Raw genomic sequence first — 13,384 nt, forward strand, 5'->3', positions numbered from 1 at the left:
CTTTCTCTAGTTGCGGCGAGCCGGGGCTGCTCTTCGTTGCGTTGCGTGGGCTTCTCATCGTGGTGGCTTCTCTTGTTGCAGAGCACGGGCTCTAGGTGCGCGGGTTTCAGTAGTTCCAGCACTTGGACTCAGTAGTTGGGGCTCGCAGGCTCTAGAGTGCAGGCTCAGTAGCTGTCGCGCACGGGCTTAGTTGCTCCACGGCATGTGGGATCTTCCCGGACCAGGGATCGAACCTGTATCCCCTGCATTGGCAGATTTTTAACCACTGCGTCATCAGGGAAGACCCTATATGTCTTCTATGTTAATCATTTTGGCTGTAAAATATTGTGTAACTAAAGACATATCACCATTTATTTAAACTTTCTCCCATTATGCAGGCAAGCTGCGCCTGGCCCAATTATTCTGCTGTTGCAAACAATGCTGTACTGAGGATTCTTGGTACGCACGTTGTCTTGCATTACTACAAGTGTTATTACAGGAAAAATTTTCTGGAAGGGGGATTTCTGGGTCAAACAATAAACCAATTAAAAAAATTTTTTTGTCACCAAACCACTTCTCCCAAAAAAGCTCTTATACCAACTGTGGATGAGCTTAACATTCTTGCCAGCTTTGCTTCCAAAATGAAGGGTTTTTTTGGTTTTTTTTTTTTGCCCGCACCTTGCAGCTTGCGGGATCTTAGTTCCCTGACCAGGGATTGAACCCTTGCCCTCGGCAGTGAAAGTGTGGAGTCCTAACACTGGACCACCAGGGAATTCCTGAAAAAAGTCTTATACTACACCTCAATTTGCATTTCTCTGCCAACTGAAGTTAACCATTTTGCCACAGATTTATTTGGCCACTTGGCATCTGATTCTGTAGAATGCCTTTTCCTATACTTAGCTCATTTCTGTGAGATTATCTTTTGCTTCTAATTTGTAAATTAAGAAACTTGGACTAGATTGATGATCACACGACACTTCCTAAGTTTGTTCCGTTGAGAACAAGCATCATGGGCTGCTTACAGCATTTCCCATTTTTTCCAACGTTGGAGGCCATGATCAATCCCCGAGTTAAACTCCATTCACATCACTGACATGGGCCCTCAGGATTTGAAGCTCCATTAATCCTTAAAACTTATTTCTTGGTCCAAGCAAATGACATTTGTCCTGGATAAATTAGAAGCTGTAAAATATTGGAAAGTTTTGAAACCCACTGGATGTACAGAATGAATTTCACCAGGTTTCTCTCTGGCCCATGGATCTAATCTAAAATTTGATTGTACAGTCCTGAGCCTTACTTGACTAGTCCTATTAATTTTCTATTTGCTTATTTTAAACGAAGGTTAAAAGCAAGGGAAGACAAGGCTTCCCTGGTGGCACAGTGGTTAAGAATCCGCCTGCCAATGCAGGGGACACGGGTTCGAGCCCTGGTCCGGGAAGATCCTACATACCACGGAGCAACTAAGCCCGTGCGCCACAACTACTTAGCCTGTGCTCTAGAGCCCGTGAGCCACAACTACTGAAGCCTGTGTGCCTAGAGCCTGTGCTCCACAACAAGAGAAGGCACCGCAACGAGAAGCCCGCACACTGAAATGAAGAGGAGCCCCCACTCGCCGCAACTAGAGAAAGCCCGCGTGCAACAACGAAGACCCAATGCAGCCATAAATAAATTAATTTTTTAAAAAAAGCAAGGGAAGACCGACTTTTCATCCCTGTGAGAGTCACTCCATCCGTTCAATAGTTTGACTGCTCTGTGCAAAGTGACATGCTTCAGAATGTATGTTGGCATAAAGCATAAGTCAGGATGTCCAGCTTCTGAACTGCATGTCTCTTCTCCATGCAAGTGACAGGTGACTTCAGATCTGGTATTTTCCCATTCAAACAGCCACTGTCCCTGCCTTCAGTGGTCCTCTCTAACCTAGATGCTATTCTAAAGCCACCATTGTGGCTATACTGTTCAGACTGAGTTATTTCAAGCTTGACAGCATGGCATAAGCCAGCTTATCCGTTAGAGGACAACACTCCTCTTATGTTTCATGATACATTCCCATCCCTTTAGCACAACAGACCTAGAAAGTGAAAACATGAAGTGGAGAGGAACGTGTGTTAAGCTACATGTGCTGTGTACTTTCCACAGTTTGTATTTTTAAAATCACCTTTCAAATTCGTCATTATCATGCTTTGCAGAAATGGATGGGCAAGCATACACACACCCTACTTACTTTATGATAGTTTTTCTGGGAAGAGTTAAACAATTCTGTTCATATAAATCACCAGACTTGTTCCAAAACACAAAGGCTGAGGATAAAAATTTGTTAAATAACAGTATCTCTGAAAGTCATTTTGTTTTGGCAATGATGACATCGGATTAATCAAAATCTCCACATATTAATCCTTTGAAAAACAATATTCGTTATAGCAACAGTTTTAAAGTTCTGATGCATGTTTAAATTTTAATCCCCCAATATATCAATTTCCCTCCTATCCAGTGTTTATCATGAAATTGAATAAACTATGTATCTCCTATACTATATCTTATACCCCTTTAGCCACCCCAATTGATAACATAATTCCATTTACTATAGAGTACAATTACTGTGTACCAAAATGTCACTCACAGATGCATAGTCTGGCCTCTCCTCTTGCCTCCATTTGACTGAAGCAGTAAATCAACCATAAGCAGGCCCATCCATCATGCTATTTTGTATTCAGGCATCTGTGTGTGTGCTATGTATGTATACACATATATATGATCATTTTACAGACATGTCAGGAGAGCAAAATGCATTGTTAGGTAAATGCATTGTGCTAAGGCATAAGAGGTTAGGGAAATTTCACATATGTACATTCTCTCCACTTAAAAAAAATGATATCCTGTTGCATTAAAGCAAAACTTGTTAAGTTCTTACTTTAAACCATTAAATGTTTAGTTCTACTACCCTAATTTCCTGAAGCCACATCTTTTGTTTACTTACCATCCCTTAAGTTAGTCCCTGGCTAGTTTCCTTCCTTAAGCTCAATTTCTTCACTGCTTTTAATGTGCACAGTGCTCTCATTTCAGCAGAGCCCCAGGAGCCTAGGGGCAGCTGAGACCCATTCTTCTAAAATTTTACAACTCTCTACAGGCATATTTACAAAGTGTTACCTGAAAATACCAAGGAGCCACCAGACATTCTATTTGTGTGCAATTCATTAAAAGGAATTTACATTCATTCCACTAGTAAGAATTATTTACTCCTCTGGCTCTGGTTTGAAAGGATGTGGTAAGTTTGAGTCAACAAAACTGTTTCTGGCCTTTTCCTCCTTATCTTCATAGGCATTAGCCACTCCACAGGTGCCAACCTTTACGCCAGAAGATGTGAGTATATAAAGTGGATGAGATCTGAAGCACAAAAACTTGGTGTGACTATAATGCACCTTCAGGGATTAAGTAAAAGCCACAGCCAACCAACCAGGTCCTGAGGGTTATTAATAGGGGTAATTAGGAAAACTTTTTTTTTTTTTTGCGGTACTCGGGCCTCTCACTGTTGTGGCCTCTCCCGCTGCGGAGCACAGGCTCCGGATGCGCAGGCTCAGAGGCCATGGCTCACAAGCCCGGCCGCTCCGCGGAATGTGGGATCTTCCCGGACCGGGGTACAAACCCATGTCCCCTGCATCGGCAGGCGGACTCTCAACCACTGTGCCACCAGGGAAGCCCAGGAAAATGTTTTAAACCTGGTCCTCAAATTGCACTCAGCATGCTAAACAATGTAGGCACAACATGAATGAATGTAAATTTTAACACGCTTTAGGCTTGTTATAAATGCCCTTTTCCCAAGTGTAATGTGAGGAACGCACCACTAGAGAGCAGCCATTTCCTTTAGGGAGAAAATGCTATTAAAAAAAAAAAAAAAAAAAAAAAAAAAAACACCACCAAAAACCCCACATTGGTTTAACCACTATGAGATACCACTTCACATCCCGGAGAATGGCTATAATCAAAGAGAAAGACAACACAAAGTGCTGGAGAAGATGATGAGAAAGCAGAAACCTCATACGGTACTGACAGGAATATAACATAGTACAGCCCCTGTGGATAACATTTTGGTAGTTTCTTAAAAGAAACAGCAATTCCACTTGTATGAACTCACCGAAGATAAATGAAAACATGTTCACATTAAGACATGTTTATGGATATTCATAGCAGCATTTTGCATAACAGCTCCAAACTGGAAGCAATTCAAATGATCAACTGGTAAATGGTAAACAAAATGTGGTATATGCATAAGATGAACTACTATTCAGTATTAAAAATGTTACAGTATGGATGAAATGAACCTCAAAAACATTATGCTAAGTGAAACAGGCAGGTGCAAAACACTATATAGAGTTTGATTCCACTTATATGATATACCCAGAAAAAGCAAATTTATGGGCAGAAACCATATCAGTGATTACCTTGAGCAAGAGGCAGGGAGGAAAGGAGGGGAGGAGTGGAGATTAACTCCAAGAAGGCTCATGAAAATTTGGGGAGCATGATGAAAATGAACTAAATCTGGATTATGGTGATGTTGGCACAAATCTAAATTTACTAAATCATGGATTATAAACCCAGTGGGTCAATTTTATATCATATGAATTATAATTCAATAAAGCTGACTCCCAAGAAAACACACTGATTTGGTACTGCATTAAAATAGGTATTGAGAAATGAAACAAGCAGAAGGAGGAAAACCAGAGAACTGTGTTAGAATGTAGTACAAGTAGCCACTGTGTCATTCAGTCCTGAACTCTGGTCTCCAGACAGGAAAAAAGATACTTGTTTGCAGACGAACAGGGGGAAATCAGGAAATTTATGGTCAGGTAAGAACTTTATAACTTTTGGCCGAAGACCAAAACAGAAACATTTTTTTTAAACAAAAGAAAGTTGCAAAGTTTCAGGCAGAATGCAGTTATTTTCTGAATCTACATCAGTACCTTAGTCATCTTTATGAAGGAATTTATAACATCAATGTGCTAAGGGAGTGGTATATATAAAATAACTGATACCTGAGACATTCAGAGCAAAGAGGCACCAAGTGATAGACACAGCTGTGCCCAGGAACCTTACGTTTTATGAATTATGAACTCCTAGTTTAAATTTAAGAAAAAACTTCAGGCATGACAAATACATGGGACCAAAAAGCTTCTTCTGTTAAGGTCTACAAAGATATTTAACAAGTAAGTTTTACAAGAGAGATCTAGTAGTATATAAGGTAAGTAAATATCAATTAAGACAAAACTATGCCCTTTTGGGGGCTCTATAGATGGTAGTGGCAACTTTTTGCCTGTGGGGGTTATGAAAGACTACATAGTCTGAAGGGCTCTCCCATTACTGTTAGTTCTTAAATTATAAACGTAATATTAAATGCTTTACTGGATTCTCAGGAAAGCAGGGAAACCTCCGAGGCCAATATATAAGTGGGAACCTGAGCAGGAGTGTAAGTAAACAGAAAAGCCACAGTTGCCCCAAGGACAAATGCCAGTATCAGTGCTGGGAGACCACTGAACCCACAGTAAGGGGAGGAGCCGAACCTGAGCACCTCACATTAGGCCAAGAGCCAAGAAAAGAGCAAAAATGTCCCAGGGTGGACTTGCGGACCCGGGGAGGGGGAAGGGTAAGCTGTGACAAAGTGAGAGAGCGGCATGGACATATATACACTACCAAACGTAAAATAGATGGCTAGTGGGAAGCAGCCGCATAGCACAGGGAGATCAGCTCGGTGCTTTGTGACCACCTAGAGGGGTGGGAGGGAGGGAGATGCAAGAGGGAAGAGATATGGGAACATATGTATAACTGATTCACTTTGTTGTAAAGCAGAAACTAACATACCATTGTAAAGCAATTATACTCCAATAAAGATGTTAAAAAAAAAAAAAAGTCCCAGGGGCAGTTCCTGGCCTAGAGGAGCAAATGTAAAACCTCTCAGAACATGCCCAATTTGGAACCTCTGGATTTCCACAGGTTAAGAGTACATTGACAAAATAAAATCACCAAACAGGAAAGAATGGCACCATAAGGAAAAATTCAGAGACGATAAACAGATTTAGACCCCCAAAAGACTTCAGATACTGGATTTATCAGCCATAGATATAGAATTAAATATGTATGAATTGCCCAAAGAAAAAGATACAAATAAAAGAAAAAGAATTAAGAATAAGAATCCATCATGGGCCTCCCTGGTGGCGCAGTGGTTGAGAGTCCGCCTGCCGATGCAGGGGATACGGGTTCGTGCCCCGGTCTGGGAGGATCCCATATGCCGTGGAGCGGCTGGGCCCGTGAGCCATGGCCGCTGAGCCTGCGCGTCCAGAGCCTGTGCTCCACAACGGGAGAGGCCACAACAGTGAGAGGCCCGCGTACCGCAAAAAAAAAAAAAAAAAAAAAGAATAAGAATCCATCAAAATTACCAAGCATATCTAAAAAAGAACAACGTAGGACTTTTGGAAATGAAAAACATAGTAATTAAAATTAAAAACTCAATGGTTTTTACAAAAGATTACACAGAGCCGAAGTGAAAATTAGTAAATAGGAAGAGAGTTTCAAATCCCAGAAAAAGAGGACAGAAGTAATATTCAAAGAGTCCATGAAGTAAATTTTCAGATCAGAAAGATACACATCACAAATCTAAGAATCACAATGTATACTAGCAGGACAAATACAAAGACACATCTAGATACATTATAGTGAAACTACAGAACAGATGAGATCTTAAAAGCAGAAGAGAAAAAGGAGATCTGTAGGAAGGAAAGACTGCAGCTCTACTGAAGTACAAAGGAAAGCAGATGACAGTGGAATAACAACTTCAAAACACCAAGAGAAAACCAACTAGAATTCTATCTAGTACAACTATCAGGTATAACAGTACATGTATTTACTGAGTGTAAACTTTAAGTGTTCTCACCACACACACAAAGGTAGGTAACTGTGAGGTAATGGATGTGTTAATTAACCTGCATAACAATATGCATATGTCAAATCATCAAAATATATACAATTTTGTCAATTACACTTCAATAAAGCTGAAAAAATTAAAAATGACAGTAAAATAAAGACATTTTTCAGATGAACCAAAACTGAGATTACTTGAACAGAATTTCCCTCATATAACTTCTAGAAATACATCCTTTAGCAAAAAATTAGTTCAGAAGGAATGTCTGAGATACACAAAAGAAATACGATCAAAGTAAACCCAAATATTTAACAATGTTTGAATGTGGGTTGGGAAATAACTGAAATACTGAACAAAGGTTGGAAAGAAAGGTGATGAATTTCAGTGTTCTAAGGTCCTCATTGTTCAGAAAGACATTAAACACATTGATTAACTTTAGATTGTTAACTACGCCATAAAAATTCCAAGGTTAACCACTAAAAGAAGGAGGTGTAGGGGAAACACAAAAAGCTTTCATTTAAAAAAAAGTTCCTGGACAACAGTGGTAAAATTTCTGACCACTAATCCTCACCCCTCCAAAAACATAAACCAGCCAGGGTAAGTAGGATAACAAAATTTTAAAAACAATATCCTATTCAAACTAGGTGTTTCAGGAACCCCACAATTTGAGCAGATATAAGACCTGCGCAATATTAATAACTGAGCAGGGGGAAAGCAAGCAGTATGTGAATCACAAGAGAGCCAAAGGCACTCACTGGGATATTTGGAGGACCAACTCCAGAACAGCACTGTAACTGGAAGGTGTCTTTGCCTTCTCCAATAGCAAGAGAGAACAAAGGGTCGGAGGCAGGTCTGCAAGGGCTGGGCCTCATGAACTCTTCAAAACTAACCAATACAAGTTCCAGTCCAGGATAAAGCCCCTATGAACAGACAGAATCAAATACATATCTGAAAATACACTACTTAAAAATAAAACGTTCAATTTTTTAAATTAGCATAAATGTACATCAGAAAACCTCAACATACACACACACACACACACACACACACACACACACAGAAAACTAACCACAATATGGAATGGTAACACACTTCCGTCTATTGATAGATCAAACAACCAAAAGAAAAAAACAGCAATATATAGAAGACTGAGAATACAATTAGCTAGTTTGATATGATGTACAAATACAGAAACTGCATTACATTAGTCAGGCTTTTCAAGAATACACAAATAACAAATTTTAACATAACAGGCAATAAAACAAGTCTCAATACATTTCCATGAAGTGGAGTCAAATAGATCATGGTCAGACCAAAGTAAAGAAAAAAACATACTTGGTAATTTAAAAATATACTTCTAAATTCACAGATCAAAAGAAAACATGGAATGAACATTTACAAAATGTTTAGAAGTGAACATTAATGAAAACAGTACAAATAAAACTTGTGGGATCCAGCAAATGATATTTTAAAAAGTAAATCTTACCAAAATGGACTTAAAACAAAAATCCTAAAAGGTCATATAACCAATAAGATATTGAATTGGTAGTTAATTTTTCCTCAAAAGGCGGTAGGTTCAGGTGGTTTTACAAGTAAGTTCTATTAAATGTTTGAGAAATGGATTATTTCAATGTTAAATAATTCAGAGAATAGAAAAGAGAGAATACTTTGTAATTCATCCTATGTGTCACTCAGCTCTTGGTTAGACAGACTGACCAATGGAATAGAAGAGAAAGTCCCAGATGTTTACTCACATGGAAATTTGCCATGTAGATAAAGTTCAGAGGTAAGCATGGATTAGTCACTAAACGGTGTGAAGAAAACTGGCTATCCACACAGTAAAAAAATAAATTTTTTCTCTCTCACACATACACAAATCAATTCCAGGTGGACTAAAGACTATATATGAGACTTTCTGACTTTCAGAAGAGACAATAAATTTCTTAAGACACAAAAAAGAACATGTGAGTACATTAAAGTTAAGAAGTTTTCTTTATCAAAAAACAAAGTGAAAAGCCATAAACTAGAAGACATGTGCAATAAAAATAAATGGAGGGGCTTCCCTGGTGGCACAGTGGTTGAGAGTCCGCCTGCCGATGCAGGGGACACGGGTTCGTGCCCCGGTCTGGGAAGATCCCACATGCCGCAGAGCGGCTGGGCCTCTGAGCCATGGCCGCTGAGCCTGCGCGTCCGGAGCCTGTGCTCCACAACGGGAGAGGCCACAACAGTGAGAGGCCCGTGTACCGAGAAAAATAAAAAATAAAAAAAAATAAAAATAAAAATAAATGGAAATATTAGTATCCTATTATGAAGAACTCATGTAAATGAGAAAAAAATAGAAAAAATGGAAAAAGGACATCAAGAAGCATTTCACAGGAGAAACTGGAAAGACTAATAATCATGGAAACATGTTCAGCTCAACAATCAAGAAAATGCAAATTAGGGCTTCCCTGGTGGCACAGTGGTTGAGAGTCCGCCTGCCGATGCAGGGGACACGGGTTCGTGCCCAGGTCCGGGAAGATCCCACATGCCGCGGAGCAGCTGGGCCTGTGAGCCATGGCCGCTGGGCCTGTGCATCCAGAGCCTGTGCTCTGCAACGGGAGAGGCCACAACAGTGAGAGGCCCGCGTACCGCCAAAAAAAAAAAAAAAAAAAAAAAAAAGAAAATGCAAATTAAAGCCACAATAAAATATCTTACACCTAACAGATTGGCAAGAATCAGGTCTTACAATAGAAAGTAAATAATAAACTATAATGTAAACTCACACAACCATTTTGGAAAATAATTTCACATTACCTTATAAAACTGTTATGAAGCTGATCAAGCATGTCTTACAACCAACTCTGCTTTTAGGTTTATCCTCTAAAGAAACTTGCACATGTGTACCAAGAAACTGTGTATGTGTTCATTTTAGCACTGTAAAAGCAAAAATATGGAAAACTATATCCAACATAAATTATAAAAATAAACCTGTTGAATGAAAAGATCAAATTACTAAGACTACATACAGAATACTATTTTTTATAAAGCTCACCAACAAAAGTAAACAATATGTGGCTTTGGTATATTTGTATAAAAACAAAAGAAAAAAAGCAAAGGAATGAATGATTGGTTCAGGACAGTAGTCACCTCTGGGGAGAAGGGGAGGTTGGGGATTGGAATAGAGAAGGAACACAAAGGCAGAGTCAATACTACCAGAAATGTTCTAGTTAATTAGGGAGTGAATACACAGGTGTTTTATTACTATGCTTAATAACTTCAATGTTACATATATTTTTGTATATGTATCAAATATTACATACAGAAATATAGTGATCGATCAGTGGTTACCAGAGGCAATGTAGCGGGTGGGAGAAATGGGTAAAGGGGGTCAAAATGTACAAATTTCCAGTTACAAAATAAATAAGTCCTGGGGATATAACATACACCATTGTGACTATAGTTAATAGAACTATATTGCATATCTGAAAGTGCTAAGAGAGTAGATTTTAAAACTTTTCATCACAAGAAAAAAAACTAACTATGTGTGATGATGGATTCTTGTGACCATTTCACAATACATACATATATTGAATCATTGCACACCTAAAACTTATGTCAATTATATCTCAATAAATGGAAATAAGTGACCAAAAGAGAAATGGTAACCATAAATACTTTCAAACTGCTACAAAGAAACTATGAAAAAGAAAATCATCTTTCCTTAAATATGTAACTACAGATATTTGAGAAAGCAGAGGCATAGCTGGTTAGGTGCAACAGTGGAATTTTTCAGTCACAAAGAATATTGGTCAACCAGTGATCAGTTGTGGATCTTGGACAAGTTATTGTATTTGAATCTAATCTTTAACTCTCTGGTGGTCCAGTGGTCAGGACTCCATGTTTCCACTGCAGTGGGCACGGGTTCAATCCCTAGTCAGGGAACTAAGATCCCGCATGCCGTGGGGCTTGGGACTGTAAAGATTAAAAGGTTATTATAGGGCTTCCCTGGTGGCACAGTGGTTGAGAGTCCACCTGCCGATGCAGGGGACACGGGTTCGTGCCCCGGTCCGGGAGGATCCCACATGCCGCGGAGCGGCTGGGCCCGTGAGCCATGGCCGCTGAGCCTGCGCGTCTGGAGCCTGTGCTCCGCAACGGGAGAGGCCACAACAGTGAGAGGCCCATATACTGCAAAAAAAAAAAAAAAAAAAAAAGTTATTATAAAGTGACTGGTGGGACTTCCCTGGTGGCAGTGGTTAAGAATCCGCCTGCCAATGCAGGGGACACGGGTTTGAGCCCTGGTCCGGGAAGATCCCACATGCCGTGGAGCAAATAAGCCCGTGCGCCACAACTACTGAAGCCCGCTCACCTCGAGCCTGTGCTCCTCAACAAGAGAAGCCACTGCAATGAGAAGCCGCTGCTCGCCGGAACTAGAGAAAGCCCGCGCATAGCAACAAAGACCCAACACAGCCATCAATCAATCAATCAATCGACTGGTGAAGACTATACATTAAACAAATTGTAGTTATTAATATTCCCCATGACTACTACCCAAATTTAAGAAACTCCTTATGGTTCAGATGGACTAAATTTAGCCAACCAATAAGACAATGGAAAAATGACTTGTTAAAACAAAAACCACCAGAATTTTTGCATTAAAATAGTTTCCTTTCAAAGAACTCCCCCCTTTTTTTTTCATACCTATGACTCATGTATTTTGCAACTAGAAGTCTGTACCTCATAATCTCCCTCACCTATTTCTCTCCCCTCTCTCCATCCTCCTCTCTGGCAACCACCTGTTTATTCTCTGTATCTATAACTCTGTTTCTGTTATGTTCATGCGTTTTTTTTTTTTAGATTCCACATATAACTGAAATCATACAGTATTTGACTTTCTAAAGATGATATAGACTTCTTTCACTGAAGTTACTATTGCTCAGGGTAATTTTAGAAATCTTCCATTGGAACTGTTTACTTTTGAAAACTTTTTTTACAGTAGAGGAAAACCTAATTCTTTGAGGATAGATTTAACCTGTGATAGTCATAAAATATTTTGAATCAAGTCTGATGAATAAAGTACATAAGGCCATTATTAAGATTCTGGTCCAAATTAACATATAACTATGATAAGACTAATTCTCTTGGATGACTTACAAATGGACCTTCAGGTTGTTTTCAAAGAGAAGTTTCAGAAAAGTTTTTCGCAATGGCAAGTAGAAAAACATAATTATAGCTTCATGAGGTTACTAATTGGAAGGACAACATCTTAATGCATAAAGAATCTTATTTCTATATAGTACAAGTCTACAATTGCTGAAGAAACAATTGCTCAAATCAGTTGCCTTTAACCTTTAATTTTTGTACAGGTTAACAAAAATCTTCCTATTTTCAGTTAAACATAAAGATCTTTTCTTTGAGGAGAAAAGTATTCCAGCAACTACTAAATCAATTTTGTATTTGAAGGATCAAGAATAAACAATTACATAGTTTTGAAAAGATTCTATAAAAGCAATCAAACAATGAAAAGCAAAGTTATGAACACTATATAGGAAGAAGTTCCTATTCATAATAGGTACATGCAACATATTTTGAATCAATAAATAGCAACTTTCTGATCTCAGTACTTGGTAGTATATATGATAATTTATTATTTTGATTTGCTGGAATACTACTACACTAATACATGGTTTTAAGAAAATATTATAGAGAAGTTTTGTTGCCACTTGTTTACTCCACATAAAGGAGAAAAAGAGAGTCAATGACATCCCAATATAATTTCTTTAGAAGTCTGATACGAGAAACCACAGAATTCTTTTTTTTTTTTTTTTTTTTTTTTTTGCGGTACGCTGGCTTCTCACTGTTGTGGCCTCTCCCATTGTGGAGCACAGGCTCTGGATGCGCAGGCTCAGCGGCCATGGCTCACGGGCCCAGCCGCTCCACGGCATGTGGGATCTTCCCGGACCGGGACACGAACCCGTATCCCCTGCATCGGCAGGCGGACTCTCAACCACTGCATCACCAGGGAAGCCCCTAAATGCATTTTCTATGATATAAGACATGGAGAAAAAAGGAACAAAACTCTCAAGTGTACCATTTGCAAGAGTAGTTTATGCAATTTCAACAATCTCTTATCTAGGCATTTAACAGCACTGTAAGTTTAAAATGCATTTAGGAATTAAGAGAATGAATAATACTCCTTAGAGTACACAGTTTATTCAAACATTTAAAAATAAATTAGTTACACAGAATATAATGAAATTAGTCAAAAACAGTATAAAGTAATTTGTTTTTAAAGTGGCAGCACAACACAGTAAAAGCAGTGGCTTTAATAACTATTCGGGAGAATCACACAGAAGCAACTAGAAATACTTTTCCAAGAAATACGCAAATTTTTACTTTTTCTTTTTTCCATTTATAATTTAGAATTTTAGCTCTACTTTATGTCTTTTTGGTAGGTGATATTAACATCTGAGGTTAAAGGGACAGGCCTCACAATTAAGTAGCCATCTTCTTTGGATA

The sequence above is a fragment of the Mesoplodon densirostris genome, chromosome 1, assembly GCF_025265405.1.
Source record: "Mesoplodon densirostris isolate mMesDen1 chromosome 1, mMesDen1 primary haplotype, whole genome shotgun sequence".
Classification (NCBI taxonomy): Eukaryota; Metazoa; Chordata; class Mammalia; order Artiodactyla; family Ziphiidae; genus Mesoplodon; species Mesoplodon densirostris.